At 38.4% G+C, this 17545-nt stretch overlaps 1 long non-coding RNA gene across 1 annotated transcript in view; it reads right to left on the bottom strand.

Moving 5' to 3' along the window:
- LOC309868964 overlaps positions 1–17545 on the bottom strand; it is a 352849-nt gene that overhangs the window by 4358 nt on the left and 330946 nt on the right. The window contains exons 4-5 of the long non-coding RNA XR_014313907.1: positions 3219–3261; positions 1135–1236 (exon numbers count right to left, since the gene is read on the bottom strand). This is a non-coding gene — a long non-coding RNA (uncharacterized lncRNA). The remainder of the gene's footprint in view (positions 1–1134; positions 1237–3218; positions 3262–17545) is intronic.

The following is a 17545-nucleotide window of genomic DNA, read 5'->3' as shown; positions in this document are numbered from 1 at the left end:
TCTCTCACTAGACTGTTCCTGTGGCCCTTAAATGTTCTCCCTGACTCTAGTTTCTCTTTCCACTACCTTCACCTTGACGGAACCACCTGAGACTTTCCTAGCTCACAAGTGGCATGATATCAGCTCCAGTGACCTTCAGTGCTTCTTAATACTGGTAGCGTCAACCGCCTACTCCTAAACTCCTCACTGATCTCATCCCAGGTCCCTTTCTTAACTTCAACTCTCAGTACACACCCTCACTCAGCATCAACACTGCAGCTAAAAAGAGCTGCACATCAGGTACTTTCTGAATTTTTTTTCACCCTGCCTCTTTTTACTTCTTCTATCAAGAAACCCTTCCCTTGATAGCCAGCTCACTCCTCCTGCCCTGGATGATATTGACCTAATTCATGAGACCCTCCTTGGTCCTTTCATTAGGAATTAATCATTCCTTCCTCTGTGGTCCATCAGGTTCTAAAATTTCTTCTCTATGGAATATGTATCATACTCTTCCTTGTTATTTGGTGTATGTCTTAATCTCCTCCAGTAAACTGTAGTCTCTTTAAAAAGGTATTCATCTGGGGCGCCTGGGTGGCTCAGTGGGTTAAGCCTCTGCCTTCAGCTCAGGTCATGATCTCAGGGTTCTGGGATCGAGCCCCACATTGGACTCTCTGCTCAGCGGGGAGCCTGCTTCCTCCTCTCTCTCTGCCTCCCTCTCTGCCTACTTGTGATCTCTGTCAAATAAATAAATAAAATCTTTAAAAAAAAAAAAAGGTATTCATCTCCATATCCCTTATGGGGCTTATACCCTGTGCTAGGCATGATTTCAAATGCTGCAGGTGTGTTAGCCATTTTTTAATCCTCCTAATAACTATACAAAGTAGATCCTTTTATCCCCATTTCTCAAATAAGTAGAGCTAAGTACAGGCAAGTTAGGTAATTTGTGTACCTTCCTAGTGCTAGTATGTGCGGGAGCTAGTCAGACTGACCCCAGAGTCCGTGTACTTAAGCAATGTACTATGCATATATTTAAATTTATTCAAAGAAAGCATTTAAATAGTTCCAAAGACTGATAGAAAATGCTGTAAGAGAAGGCAATAGGAATATCAGTGAGAAATTCAGACTCAGAAAGCCCAGAGAAGTTAAGCTGCTTACCTGAGTTCACACAGTGAGTTATAGGCAGAGACAGAAAGAAATCTGGGTCTCCAGAGGCTGATCTACTGTTCTTTAAACTAGATAATGGCTGCCATGTGGTTCCTATGGAGTGATTGGGCAACAAAAAGAAAAAAAGATGAGAAATATAATTGAGTCTCCTGTAATTGTAAAAAGTAATGAGAAACTCAGGCAAAGATGGATCTCAAGATACTGCAAGCGAACTCTAATAAACACATCTCTGCAGATGAATTTTCTTAAGCTCTAAAATGCAAAAACCTAAATCCATGGATCCAAGTAAATGCAAAATGCAAATGGAGAGAACCTACAAAACAATTGCAAACTCTTTTTTAGGGACTTACCATATGTTGGGAGCTGTGTTAGCCCTTGATCTAATTTAATCCTCACAACTAACCCATTGTTATTATTATTAGCCTCATTTTATGGAGGAGGGAACAGTCTCTGAGAAGTTGAATGACTTTCCTAAGGTCACAGAGAGGCCAAGAAGTAGCAGGTATTGCACGGAGTACTGGGTGTGGTGCCTAAGCAATAAATTTTGGAACACCGAAAAAAAAAATTTTTTTTTTTTTAAAAATGGAGTAGCTGTGGGATACATATTCCAAAGGGGTGCAATTTTTCAGAAAATGGAAGTTTATTCTTTAAAGTCCTAAAACCATTTTGGATTTCAGCACTTTCATATGTTGTATAAACTTTCTTGCCTTCCAAGAGAAAGAATTATAATATATTTTAATCTTTTACGTGGTTCCCAAAATCACTGTGTGTCCCTACATCCCAGCAACCTTCAAAGTGGTTGTTAATAGGCAATTATCATACAGTGCCTTATTAAGGTGGGTGTGTCTAGTGTCTCACAATAAAGGGTCTTTAAGTTTCCTAGTTTTCTTAGTCCCTTTGCCCACTTTTGTAGTTTTCCCCACCCCTTCTCTCATCAAAACACAGCAGCTATTATTTCTGGCAGTTTTTTGCCTTCATATCCTCTCTTTCTGCCATGGGCTGGGAAACTGTTAGAATTTGGTAGAACTTCGAAGCTTTAAAATTTAAATGAAGGGCTACGATCCTGGATCATAAGTGAAGTTCCTGAGCAGAAGGGAAGCCATGCATTTTCCCTTTTCTGATCAAACCCCCTTCTCTAGCTGTATCCTAACCATTTAAATGCTAGACAAATGCTCGGGGCTTGGTGGGAGTTGGATATGACCGTGTAATGTTTCTGTGTAATGAGGCTTATCAAGAAGAATAAAAATGGAACCATTTTAAAGAAAATATAATAAGATATTCTAATAGGATCAGACTGTAAAAATTCAACTGTTGTTTTTATTCTGTATTAAATATTAAAGAGGTGATACGGTAAGAACCTGGACATAGACCTAGAAATTCTGAAGTATACCATCTCTTTCTAGTGCTTTCTGATAATTGACTTTGGGCAAGTTACTTAATTTTCTCTGAGCTTCCATTTTTTATTTCCTATCTTAAACTGTGGATAATGATAAAACCTACCTCATAAAATATGGAAAGTATCTTATATATAACAGCTTTAAAATCCCATACAATAGAGTTGAGATCCTATTTTTATTACTTGAAATTAAAATACACTTCACCTTAAAGTTAAATTCATGGTATAGCATTTATCACTCATAATTATATGGCACAAAAGTTAAAGAATTCATGTGGTCATCTTAGAAATTCTAAAGCTAGTAGAATTTTATCTTCAGAGTGTCTGCATGGGTTGAATTTACCAATAATCATTTGAGACAGATGGCTTAAATTCAGAAGTTTCTTGCTAAATATCTGTTGGAGGAATGGATGGATGAAAAGAAATATCAACACTTGGACACAAAGTTAATATTTAAAAAGGATGAATTATGGATAAATGTGTGCATTTGCATATGTGTGTATATATATATATTCATTCATTTATTTGTTATCTCCATATCTGCTAAGAAATATATATGTGTGTGTGTGTGTGTGTGTGTGTGTGTGTACAGCTGTATCCATCCATATCTGCTAGGAAAAATTATTCTACCTAAATTAGAAGCATCTTAATACAAGAAGATCAATTTAGCAATACCTACCCAACTTGAACTTGAAGTATGAAGGATTCTCAGAAACGTGGAACTAGAAGGAAGAGGAGAGAAACCAGGTAAAGTAACAATGGAGGTGGGAATAGCACAGACCCTGGTCCAGCAATCAAGACTGGCCCAGAGAAAGGGAGCTGGATCATCTAAGGCTTAGAATCCAGGGGTACAGCAAACATGGCACAATTCAGGAAACCATTACTCCTGGGTAGTCAGGTCTTACAGATAGAGTGTGCCGAAATGGCCAGTTCCAAAAGAAGGAGAGCAGAGAGTCTCAGGAAATGAAAAGGACAGTAATCAGTAATGGCAGTCCCAGGAGATTTTCCCATTTCCTACAGAGTTGGGGCCTGCAGTCTATTGTTCCAGGATGGTGTCCAGCCCTCATAGAAAGAGACTCGAAGGACCCAAACAGGCTGGTATTTGGGGCCAGTCAGTGGAAATAGGCAGAGAGATATATTGCTGACACTCTTGTGGCTAAGAGAGAAGCTTGAGGGAACAAAGGTACCAGACCAGGTAAAAGAGAGAATAGCAAATAATATATAATCTAACCATGTGATAACAAAATAGTGGTTAGCCTGAGTCTAACTGTTAAGGACAAGATTCAAGGAAAAAATGGAGCCCAACACCCATGGCTGGGCTGAGTCCTGGATCCCAGATCCAGAGTAGGACTCATTTTCAAGTCCTCCTAAATAGTGAAAATGAGGCTATATGTCTTTTTCACTCAAGATTAGCTTTAGGGGGTCCCTGGGGGCTCATCATTTGAGCATCAGCTTTTGGTTCTGGTCATGATCCCAGGGTCCTGGGACTGGGCCCTTGCATCAGGCTTCCCGCCACTCCCCCTGCTGTGTTCTTTCTCTTGCTGTGTCTCTCTCTGTCAAATAAATAAATAAAATCTTAAAAAAAAGGTTAGCTTTAGAATCAGGAAATAGCTGGTGCTGGGTGGAGAGAATCAACAGCCCTAGTTATAAAAAATAGGGAAAGCAGAAGCAAGAGAAACAATGCTGATAATGTTTCTGTTGAAACTACATTTTGAAAAGCTGCTTGAGGGCAGAAACAAAGTCTTCTTTATCTCTTCATATCTTTTTTTTTTTTTAAGATTTTTATTTATTTATTTGACAGATCACAAGTAGGCAGAGAGGCAGGCAGAGAGAGAAGAGGAAGCAGGCTCCCCACTGAGCAGAAAGCCTGATGCAGGGCTCAATCCCAGGACCGTAGGATCATGACCTGAGCCGAAAGCAGAGGCTTTAACCCACTGAGCCACCCATGTGCTCCTAGCTCTTCATATCTTATACAACAGTCTTGCGTAGTTGGTAGGCACTACAGTTAATCTCCTCAGCAAAAGCTAAAATACATCTATACTCATAGGTACAAATTAAGACCTCCAGTCATTATATAATTGTAACAAGCACCACTTACCTTTTCTCTCCTGTGTGTCTGTAAACAAGTATATCCTGCCATATCCCCCTTTATTCTCAAAAATATTTTTACAGCTTCTGACCTCATGTCTATTTGGGCCCTGATTGCTTTTCAGAGGAAAGTATAAGTCACTTCCATAGTATTTATCTGCTAATCTTAAACCCTCTTATCAAAGGTATTTTGACTAATATAGACTAGAGCTCTGAGCTTCTGCATAATTTTCTCTTCATAATAATGCCAAATTTAATTAGACAAACATTTGCTTAGCCACTACCATGGCAATTCAATGAAAGGATACAAAGGAATAGCAAGTATTTGGAGCAAATATGATTATGACATGGTCCCTGTCCTCAAGAAGCTTTAAAACTAGTCAGATAAACAGATACCAGTAATGAAGTACGCTAAAGTTGAATGAAAATAATACAATAATGAAGGAGCAAAGAATATGAAAGTAGAAGCAATTAATTTCAACTTAAAGTGTATATGTTACAAAGTTCAAAATCACCTCCCCTGTGCATTTTCTGGACCCTCAAACAAATTGCTACTCTCTTCTCCAACCTCAGAAGGAAATTTTTTAGACATCCTACCATCTCAGTTTTATGTCCCGCACTCTCCAAGGAGTCTGAAAATTGATGGAGGACTTTGTGTCTCTGGTACAGGTCCTTGGACATAAGCAACATTTAATCTCCATTTTTAAGTTGAACAAAAATACACATGCACACACACAAAATAAATGCGTATTGTTTGAGGAGATAATAATTATTCTTAATACTTTGATTCCAAAATATTGCCCCCAAGCATCCATGATTAACATGTTGAATTAGAGATGGTTCATATACCACTAGCTTCAAAACAACTGCTTCAGCTATTTTTAATAAAGAAAATTATGAAATCATTATTCAATTTTCTGATGTAGCAGCACAAATAATTTAGGGAAAATCTAAACAAAATACCACTTTAAGACATATAATGTAAATATCTCTAAAATTAAATTTCATTTACATCTAAGCATAAAAATACTCAATAAAGTTATGATAAAAAACAAAACCCCACTTTTTGCAGAGGACAATAACTATATCACTAGATTTTTGATTATGGTTTAGGCCAATATTTAAATCCATTAAAAAGAAAAGGCAACAGTGTAAGTCGTGTATATTAATTAAAAATAATTAAAGTCTTGAAATCAAGACCAAATCCAGAATACTGAAACCAATAAATGCATAATTTCTGGTGAAGTATTTTCCTCTAAGTCACAGAATACAGATGACTTTTGAGGTAAACCTTCCATTATAAACAGACAAACCTTGTCTGACCCTTTGCATTGTTAACCTCTTTCCCAAGCCACACTCCCCCCTGGGAATAGAAGGGCTAACATTCAGTTCCTACATTCAGAGTTCTTAGATCTCCAGTCTTTGCAAGTTATTTCCCCAAAGAGTTTGATAAACAAGGATCATTGTATAAATTACTTTCTTCTTAATATGACTATGATAGGTAGGAGGAGAGGCTCTAATAAATGTGTGTTGGAAGAAAAAAAGAAAAGAAGGACGATAAGAAGAAAGAAGTGAGTGGGGAAAAGAAGGAATTCGGGCAAGAAGGGAGGAAATGAAAGAAGGAGTGGGGAGAATGAGTTTCATTTTACCCAATGAATTGAAGTTTTCCTAATGGCTTATAGTAAATTGGGAAACATTTATTCAAGAAAAATTTAATTTTGGGGGGGCGTCTGGTGGCTCAGTTGGTTAAGTGTCCAGATCTTGATTTCAGCTCAGGTCAGGATCTCGGGGTTTTGAGATCAAGCCCCATTGAGCCCAATGTTGGGCTCTGTTCTCAGTGGAGAGTCTGCTTAAAATTCTCTCTCTCCCTCTGCTTCTTCCCCTCCCCTGGCTCTCTCTCTCAAATAAATAAATGAATCTTTAAAAGAAAGAAAGAAAGAAAATTTTAATAAATTTTGGTAAAAGCGGCAAGAATCCATAGCATTTGAGCTACAACCTGCTCATTCACTCTACACCCAGCTCAGTGCAACAGAAGCTCAGCTCTGGGTAACTACAGCCCAGAAGATGGGGGAAGAAGGGAAGGAGGGAGTGTGATGGTTAATTTCATGTATTAACTTGACTGGGCCACAAAGCACCTAGCTATTTGATCAAATATTGTGCTGGGTGTCTTTGTGGGTTTGTTTTTGGATGAGAGTAACATTTAAATCAGTAGATGGAGTGAAGTAGATTGCCCTCTCTAATGTGAGCAGTCCTCATCTAATCAGTTGAAAGCTTGAATAGAACAAAAAGGCTGACCCTCCCCCAAGTAAGGGAAGATAAGATAGTTTATATATTATAGCAAATCTGAGAGTTATACTTGAATGGTTAAGTAACATTTCAATAATGAAAATATAATTTTCATCTTTGTTAAATTGATACTAAAGTCATCATTTATATTATAACATACCTATCTTTTCTTTGTTACTGATTTTAAGAATTAGACTTGATTTAATTCTGCACCATTAAAATCTTCTAGATTCTAGAAAACCAAGTTCTGCTTAAAACTTTGGGACCCCTATCAAAAAGCCAATAATGAGGCCCCACCAAAAGGGAGGATCCTTGGAAACAGGGCATTTGTATTCTACTCAGTCCTGGAAAGATCCCCATCCCTCTGCTGCATAGAGTGCATGATCTCCTGAGACCAATTTGGAGACCTTCTGGAGTACAGATGAAAGAGCACTAACCCATGAGATATTAGTCTACTATTTCAGATGAGCATGCAGGAGGGAGGTTCTGTGGACTCCTCCACAAAATTCATACACACATACACACCCAGTGAAAAAACAAGGATTGGATACTGCTACATGGAGGGCACAAAATGACCATTTGCTTCAGTTAGGAAATTGAAAGAACTTATTAAAAGTTAATAATATAACCACACAGTTACATTAAAAAGATAAATATACATTCATCCACTTCCTTAATCCTTTCTCCCAGGCCTAGAAAAAGAAATGGGAAGAGGCATGAAAAAGCAGATTCCAAATTTTTCCTCACTTCAGGTCTTTTAAATTCCAGTTGAATCTGAAAGGAAAGGTGTGACTGGGATGGTAAGAAGGAGATGAGATTAAAATCAAGTTTGAAAAGAACTCCTAACAATAGTAGTATGAAGACCTCCATGGGTCAGCTCCCCAACAGAACCATAACAGGTGAAGTTTATTTTTTAAATGATTTAAGGTCTCTGTAAATTGTCCTAGTGGCATATAACAAATGCAAAAACATTCACTCAAGAAAATCTAATCAGTCTGGATAAGAACACCAAGACTCAGTGGCATTTGAGCTATGACCCACTCCATCACCTCACACTCTAGCTCATTTCAAAGGGAGTTGTATCATGAAAACAGCAACCATAAGAGAGCTAGAATGAGTATACTAACACCAGACAAAACTGACTTTAAAACAAAAATATGGTACTAGAGATAAGGGTAATCACTTTATAATAATAAATGGATCTATCCGCCAGTAAGATATAGCACTTATAAACATATATGCACCTAACAAGAATGTCTCCAAAATAAACAAGCAAAAAGTGACTGACTGAAGGGAGAAATAGGCAATTCAATTATACTGATTGTAATCTTCTATATTGCTTTTTCATTAGTGGATACAACAATCAGGCAGAAGATCAACAAATCTATAGAAAAATTCATGACACTATAAATCAACTAGACCTAACAACAATAGAACATTCCACCCAACAAAAGGAAAATACACATTCTTCTGAAGCACACACGGACCATTCACAAGTACAGACCATGTGCTAGATCATTAAAGGAAAAAAAACTCATTAAAAATAAAAAGATTGAAAGTATACCAAGACTATTCTCAAACCACAATGGGATGAAGTTAGAACTCAATAACAGAAAAAAATTTGAGAAATTCACAAATATGTAGAAATGAAACAAGACACATCTAAGTTACCAACAGGTCAAAGAAGAAATTGCAAGCAAAATTAGAAAATACTTTGAGATGATGAAAACAAAACAAAAAGAATATAGCAAAATTTACAGGATACAATTAAACCCGTACTTGGAGGAAAATGTGTACTACAGCAGTATTTGGAAGGAAATTATAATAAATGTCTATACTTTGAAAAAAGAAAGATGTCAAATCAATAATCTAACCTTCTACCCAAGGACACTGAAAACAAGAAGAGCAAACTAAATCTTAAGCAAGTAGAAGAAAGGAAATAATAAAGACTGGAACAGAAATAAAAGAAATAGAGAATAAAAAAATAGTGAAAACTGACAAAACCAAAAGTTGATTATTTGAAAAGATCAACAAAATTGACAATCATTTAACCAGACTCATCAAGAAAAAAGAGAGAAGACTCATATCACTTGACACAGAAATGAAACAAGGAGCATTACTACCAAACTTAGGTAAATTTAAAGGATTAGAAGGGAATACTATGAACAACTGTATTCAATAAATTAGGTGATTTAGATGAAAGAAACAAAATCTTAGAGAGATACAAACTAAAAAACCCTAAAGTTAGATGCCTCAGTATGATCAGTCTTCCATGATATACTACCTGTGTGACCTTGGACAAGTAATTAACCTCTCCAAGCCTACCTCTCCACCTGGAAGGTGTGAATAAGGCACCTCCCATGAGGTTCTTACCCAGAGTCTCTGAGGTGATATATATCACATTTCTCACACCTTCCCAGACTACAACAAATATTCAATAGCTGCTATTTCTGACCCTCCTTTCTTCCTTCTTCATTCCCTCTTTACCTTCCTGGTTCAATTCAGATTAAATATAAATAGATTAACAAATATTTCCATTCTTTGGTTGTTGTTTTCACAAGTGGAAGTTGGTCAAGTTTTGTTTTGTTTTGTGTTTAGTTACCAAGCCTGAAGGACTACAAAGTAACAGATATGACCAATAGATCGCCATTTTTTCTAAGGTTTTATTTATTTATTTGTCAGAGAGAGAGAGAGAGCACAAGCAGGAGGAATGGCAGGCAGAGGGAGAAGCAAGCTCTCCGCTGAGCAAGGAGCCTGATGTGGGACTCAATCCCAGGACCCTAAGATCATGACACTTAACTGACTGAGCCACCCAGGCAACCAATAGATCACCATTTTTATACCAATTGTGAATAGGGAGTTTTGTCTTCCTGGAACACTGAGAAGCCTATCAAGAAGAAATACTATGTGCCTTGATTTCCCCAGCTGCAAAATGGAAATATTTATATTTAACCTACCTGCCAAACAATATATTCATAAGAATCATATGAGTAAGAAAATGTGAAATATTTAGAAAAAAATGTAAAGATATTATACTAACAATCTTCTTTGACCTATCTATATTCTTCAATGAGACACTGAATTTAAAACAATTAAGTTCACACATCCCTCCCACCCTCCGCTCACGCCTCCTCTAACTGAAGCCAAAAAAATTAGCATCCATTCTTAAATTGAACGAGGATTTTGTTTACTCTTCAGGAGAGTATCACTGTGTTAGAGCAAGAGTAATAATTCATACACATTCTCCTATTAGCATTTCTAAAATCTTCAAAGTTAGAACTAGGGAATTTACTGCAGCTTTAGGCAATGCTGAAGGTGCCCCATAGCAATAATTGATGCTCTGAAAGCACACAAGGAGAAAAAAATCATCTGAATTCTTTCAAGTTGTTGCTCTTCAAATTTATGAAATATTGATAGAAAAATATAAATAGGTATTAATGCTGTTTTAGTAAAGATTCAGTCTGGTGGAGACATAGCATAATTTATTTCCAGCTTGCAGGATTAACACTGGAGTTGCCACTGATTCTGCATTAATAGCCAGAAATGTGTTTTATTGGTCTCTGTGCTCTAGATTTCTTAGGCAGGAAATGAGCCCTGAGCTTCCAAAGCATATCTATGGAAGACACTACTTAATGACCTCAACTTCTATAGACTTGTCTTGCTCACAAAATCATAGGCCAGAGACCATCCTGTCCTCTTTCCACTATGATCCCCGTGTCTACTTATATCAGTCAGGAATTGTATATGGTTGTGAGTCTTAGAAAACACAACTATTTGGGCTTATATGGGAAATCTGAGAGGTAATTTCTTGTGTGGATTCATTAGGTGAAAGACATTAGGGCCATGGTCGCTAATTCTCTTGGTCTTACTTCATGATCATGTTGTGGCTGCTAGAGCTCCAGACATCACATCTTTATTCCAGGCAAGATAAAGGAAGACAGGATATAGAATAAAGGCAGATGGTACTATGTATTTTATCAAGAAAGCAAAGACCTTCTCTGAAATCTCAAGCAATATTTCCTGCTTGGGTTTCATTGGCCAGAACAGTGTTATATGGCCATCCATAGCTTCAGGTTTGTCTATATAAGTATTTAGCCTTGCAACTTCTGTAGAAAGAGGCAATGGAAATGAGTTTGAAATGGGTACTAAGAAAGCTAACACATCTATCTTACAAGATCTAAATTAACATTTGATAGCTGAATGAGATCATCAGAACTGATTCTTGCCTCACTGGTGACTGGTGGAAAGTCAGAATTTTGTGACTTCTAGAAGTATTTTTGTCAGATCTAAGTTAGGGTTTCCCAAATAAAACTATAGTTAGGGGATGGTCAGTAATATAGATACTATCTGGACACAAAAATTAGATAAATGGATGAATAAATGAGAAAGAGAGAGAGAGATGGATTATGTGTGTGTACATATGTATAATAAAGAACAGATATATTCTTTACTAAACAAAGTAAAACCTTTTTTGTTATCTAGCTCAGGCTCCCTAAACCACCCATTCTCTCCCACCCACCCTAAACCACCACCACACACACACACACACACACACACACACACACACACACACACACAAATAACCCAAATATACATCATAATGAAAGCATAAAGGAAACAAAAGTGTGGGAACATTAAAGAGAGTCAGCATACTCCAAACCTTGTGCACTTGTGTATATTTGGGGGAAGGGTACAAAATAGACATGGGGAAGATGATTAGGAATTGTGTCTGTTTACATCTCTGCTTCAGAATGTGGGGGGTAATTTGCATCTAAAGAAGAGATAAGCATTGGAATTGGTGCTGGGTTGAGTAAAGCAGATGGCTCTCCTTAGCATGAATGGGCATCACCCAATCTGTTGAAGGCCCAGATAGAACAAGAAAGCAGAAGGAAGTTAGATAGACTCTCCCTCTCTCTGTCTGACTATATGAGCTGGTCCACAGATCTCTTGCCCTCAACATGCCTTCAAACTTGGCCTGGAATCTACTCCATCAGCTCCCCAGCTCCCAGACTCCAAACTACACCCCTAGCTTTCCTGGGCCTCCAGCTTATGGCAGACTGTGGGCCACCATTACTACATGATCCAAACCTTAAAATAAATAGAGATACCAATACAGATATACATACAGATACGTAGAGATGCAGATGTAGATCTCCTGTTGGTTCCATTTCCTGATTAATACACTGTACATGTATGATGCTTGAGAGGAAAAACAGCCCTGGTATAGTAATAAGGAATTAGGCCAGAATTTGGGTATCAGACCTGGGTGACATGCAAATTATAACTGGTGATCTCCATTCTCCACAGGAGATAATTATCACCACCCCATCATTAAATCTCTCACAAGGGAGTTGGAGAACTCTAGAAGCTCTGCTCGCCCAACAGCCTCCAAGCTGGAAGCTGTCACATGCACTGTGTTGAAAACTCTGCCATGTGTACATAGGTCAAAGAGATGTAACTGGTAGAAGATTATGCGTCTGAGTGTCGGCCAATTTCAGGACAGGGGCAGTGCCTGTCTTTTTTTTTTTTAAGATTTTATTTATTTGACAGAGAGAGAGAGATCATAAGTAGGCAGAGAGGCAGGCAGAGAGAGAGAGAGGGGAGGAAGCAGACTCCCTGCGAGCAGAGAGCCCGATGCGGGGCTTGATCCTAGGACCCTGGGATCATGACCTGAGCTGAAGGCAGAGGCTTTAACCCACTGAGCCACCCAGGTGCCCCAGTGCCTGTCTTTTTGACTGAAGCAGATCTAGCTCTGAGCCTGGGCCTGCTGGATCTGGAAGGAGTGGACACTGCCTCTGTGAGACCTCATAAATGTTTGTTTTCGACCCGAGGAAGCTGTATCCCACTTTTGGGAGGCCAGACAAAAATCTGGGACGACACAGAGTTCTCTTTCTTTCTCTTTCTCTCTTTCACTCTTTCCCTTCTTTCCTTCCTTCCTTTCTTTCTCCTTTCAAATTTAGGTTTGCTTTGAGAATCCATACTAGTTTTCTGTGAACTGGACCTGATCTGAGGCCTAAATATGGGAAATTCTGATCTAAACAAATAAGAAAATCTTTGACCAATCAAAATAAACAAAGGCATATCTAGCCTTTATAAAGTAATCAAAATATATACTACTTTGGCCAGTAAGGTAAATCTCAGTGGGTTATAATTTTGAAATAACTATTCAACAATCTCCTCAGCTCAGGCTCTTCCTCTTTGTGACATGGAGCTCACTGCTGTAAGAACTCTGGTTGGAAACAAGTCAGCAAGGTCTCAGACTAGAAGGCTAAATAATGTCAGTTGTAACATAAAAGGCAGCAGTGACTAGGGATACATCATCAAGCATCTAACGGTATGACTGCATCTGAAAGAACATGGGTGTATATGATCTGTTTATCTCTCACAGATAAAAATATTCTCCAAAATTTCACCATTAGAAATTCAGTCATTTTCATATATGTTGCCCCGTCTCTGTATTTAACATATAACTATTTCTGAAAGAATTAACATATTAAGTGTCTAAGGAAGCATGACTATGCTAAAAGTGAGCTAGAAACTGGAGGTGGAGTGCAGCAAAGACCCATCCCCAAGGGTTTACCCTAGGGTGTTTTTTAATTAGGTTTCAATTTTTGCAAATGAAAAGTAATTAAAATAGAAATCTAGTAAAGGCTTCCATCAAATATTAGAAAAATGAAAAAAAATCGAGCATTCACAATGATATTTGATTAGCATTTTCATTACCAAGTTTCTTTATCCTCGTCTACAAATGTCAGCATATAAACTGGGCCTCTTTGGTTTTGCTTTCTTTCATAGCTTCATGTTTTAAGCCCAGAAAATCTGGCCATTAGAAATTTATTTTTAAATGGATTAAGTGCTCTCTTAGGAGCGATCTTTAAACTTTTCCATCTATATTTTGATAAAACTTCACATGAAGTCAATAACAAATTAGAACATAAATATTTAAGAAGCTCAAAGATAAAATGAGAGCTTCTCGCTTTCTCTCTTTTTTATGTTGCTGGTAATGTGCCAAGCAGAGGGGAATTAAGGGTCTTGGGGAATATGTCGAAAGTCTTTGCTTGTGCAAACAAGAAAAACCAACCAAAAGGTCACTAATCCGAGAGAGGCTGGTATCACCTTGGAGTTGATCTCATTCACTTCAGGAATCCCTAATATTCTCAAACAGCTTCTCTCCCTCTTCTTCCTAGAAGTCTTTAGTACAGGAGGTAGTACACTAATAATTTTTCTGCGGAGCTTCTGCCTTAATGAAGTTTGTGTGTCTGTGTGTGTGTGTTTTAATGCAGGGAGAAGTGCACTAATAATTTTTCCATGGGGCTTTTGGCCTTAATGAAGTCTTGTTATTGAATCTCTATTTTTTTTTTTTAATGTACAGGAAATTCCATTTATTTTCAAAAGACACCTACAGAAGAAAAGGGTTCTTCACTTCAAAAGCAAATCAGATGAAATAAGGAGCAGGAGTATCCCCCTATCAAAAGAAACAAAGAATCAGTGAAATGAGTGTATGCTAATATATGCAAAGACGATTTCAGGAAGTGATGAACTTAAACAGATAAATCCCCCCAATACACTACTCATTTGCTAAAAATCACCCTGAAAAGACTGTTTACTGGGATCACCTGGGCATGGAGATTGTCTATCAAGGAATGAATCTTATCTGTGTGTGGAGATAATATCTCCTGCCATGGAGGATTTTTCTCAAGCTTTCACGGTAATTGTAGATATTTGATTGCAAATCAGAATGTTTGTTCTACCTAATGAACAAAAGCACTGGATTAGTCATAGCTGGTATTAAAAGTTGTTTTTGTTTACAGCATGGTTTAGACTTTAATATTCTCTGAGCACTCAAAGAACATTCTCAAATGTCATTATTTGTAGCACATGCAAATAGTTCCCACTTTGAGTGAGCTGGAAACTAACAAATTAAGTCTCCGCCTGCCTTTGACTAACAAGGGAGCATCTCCACACTGCTCTGACTAATAGGCAAGAGTGGGGAACAGTCCTGGAGGCAGTGGTTTGTTCTGATTCACTTCCATTTCATTAAGACCAGGGGAAGGCATTTGGTGTCAGATCATGTCAGTAAAGGTGTACTTTCAGAGGTAACCAAGATGTGTTCATCGAGCCAAAGGATAATATCGCAAGGGATACTGAATGGGGATGTCCAGGCAATCTTTCCAATCCATCTTCATGGGAAAGCAGAATGACTAGAATGCATAAGTTCATTCATTCATTCATTCATTCAACAAATATTGACTGAGTAAGCACCAGGCCCTGAACTTGATGTTGCAGATATAACAATCAGCAAGGAAAATGCTTTCCCAGACTGCCTCCCCCTACACACGACCTTCCATTGTCCAGCTCTATGAAACTTGAGCAAAAATGAACATAAAGGTCACAGTTTTTATACCCAACTGTTCATGATTAGAAAAGCAGGGAGTCCGTGTCTGTTTCACATAAACGAGAACACTAGCGCTCAGAGAAAAAACTAGGACAACATCTTTGTCACCAAAGGCGAGGAAATAGGATCAGAAAGGTTAAAGCTCTCACATGGCTATTTTAGTGGTGAAGTCCAGACTAGAAATTAGATTTTCCACTCTCCTTGGTGGTTTCTACACCACTGATTGGGAGTCTTTCTCCCATCCCGCTGCCCCTCACGATCCATATTTTTTTTTAAGATTTTATTTATTTATCTGGCAGAGAGAGAGAGACAGCGAGAGTGGGAATATGAGCAGGGGGATTGGGAGAGGGAGAAGCAGGCTTCCTGCTGAGCAGGGAGCCTGATGTGGGGCTTGATCCCAGGATCCCAAGACCATGACCTGAGCCAAAGGCAGACTCTTAATGACTAAGTCACCCAGGTGCCCCCCCCAGCATCTATATTTACTTCAGAGAAAGAGAAAGTCTAATTTTTGAATGATGGCTACATAGATTACATCACGATATAGTTAATGATAAAAAAGCAAGACTTTAATACATGCATGCTTTAAATAACGAATTAGGCTTATCACTGATGATATCTTTAATTATGCCAAGGCAAAACTGGAGATGGTCTAATGGGAAATACAGATGACTTGTTAAAATTATTAACAGAGTTAATGTGCTTACATTTGTTTATGTGTACCAGAACCAGCTCAGATATTTGACTGCAATGACAATCTGTGTAAAGATCAATTAAAAGTCATAGAGATGAGATATTGGATTTCCAGCCCTTAATAGGATTTCATCTGCACTTGCTATATTATGTTACACAATTATAATTGAGCTTCCATCAAACCACAGAATCTGTCACCTCACCAATTTGTTTTCCAAGCCCTAATGAAACTTATTTCCTGTGGAGAACGCTTTTAAAAGCATAACCCTGAGGAAGAAAGGTGACATGGGGGTGATAGCCTTCTATTTGCTTAGCAAACCCAGGTGCAAAAACGTGGACATAAGTAAAGTGAATCTGACAGCATTAGGAAGGTCCTTAGCAGCCATTTGTTCACATTATAGAGCATGCAAGTGCTCTCAAAAGGAATTGTAAACAACACAGATAACTCACGCTCTCTTTGAGCCCAAACATCAGATTGACTCTCCTCATCTTTATTGTAAGGTAGTCAAGCTAGAGGCAGAGCTGACACAAAATTCTCCTCTGGCTCTTTCTTAATCCCCCCCAACTGAAATCATGCATTGAATTATGAAGCAAACATCTCTGTGAAAGAACGTGGTGAGGTAGCTTTCACTTGATAAAATGTGAATTCTCTTTCCAATTTTGTTTAGAGAAGCAAAGACAATATCTAGAGGCCATGGTGTAATAAAGCTGTAAGATGGCAAATGTCTGGGGTGACAGAACAGTGATACTCTTTGGAGAGACTCTGGGCTCCTAGAGTAATAATGTTGTGCTCCTCACCCCGGCTTGTGATGGTGCAGCTGCAAATGAGAGATGGACGGCTTCCTGTCAGCGGAGGGGAGTGTAATTCCTTAGAATTACTTCCTTAGTACAGACTGCACTAAAGCACACTAGACATCACGTGATGTGCCGTCAGAAGGCACCCTCCCCTCCCCTTGCCTGACAGATGTAGAACAGATCTGCTTGAGCATATGTAAGAGTGAGGCATTCACCTCTCAGAAACAATGGCCAGGGAGCTCTTCCTTGAAGCCTGGCTCATATCTCCTGCCTCCTTGAAACTGTAATCCCACCCCCGGAAGTGCCGCAAGTCAGCTCAGGAAGGACTTACTCTGCACCCAGGGGTGCCTGACAGAGGCATCAGACAGCTGGAGCTCAGCTGCCCTTCCCATCTCCTCTTTCTCACCCCTAGGTTTGCAGTAGAGAATCTTTGGGCTGAGAAATACAGTTCACAGTTCTACAAAGCAGCTTTATAGAGCTTGCCTTGTCATGTCAGCATAGTATTGTAATAGATGCCCTCTCAGCTGATCACTTTTTAAAAAATTTTATTTTATTTTTTCAGTGTTCTGAGATTCATTCTTTATGTACCACACCTGCAGACCAGTGGAGCAGAGCAGAGAGCCCAGATATGGATCCTCAACACTATGGTCAAATAATCTCTGACAAAGCAAGAAAAAATTATCCAGTGGGAAAAAAGCAGTCTCTTCAATAAACGGTGCTGGGAAAATTGGACAGCTATGTATAGAAGAATG

Source organism: Mustela nivalis (genome assembly GCF_964662115.1).
Source record: "Mustela nivalis genome assembly, chromosome: 7".
NCBI classification, from domain to species: Eukaryota; Metazoa; Chordata; class Mammalia; order Carnivora; family Mustelidae; genus Mustela; species Mustela nivalis.
Note: the sequence above shows the minus strand (reverse complement) of the source record. Positions and strands in the feature narration are given on the sequence as shown.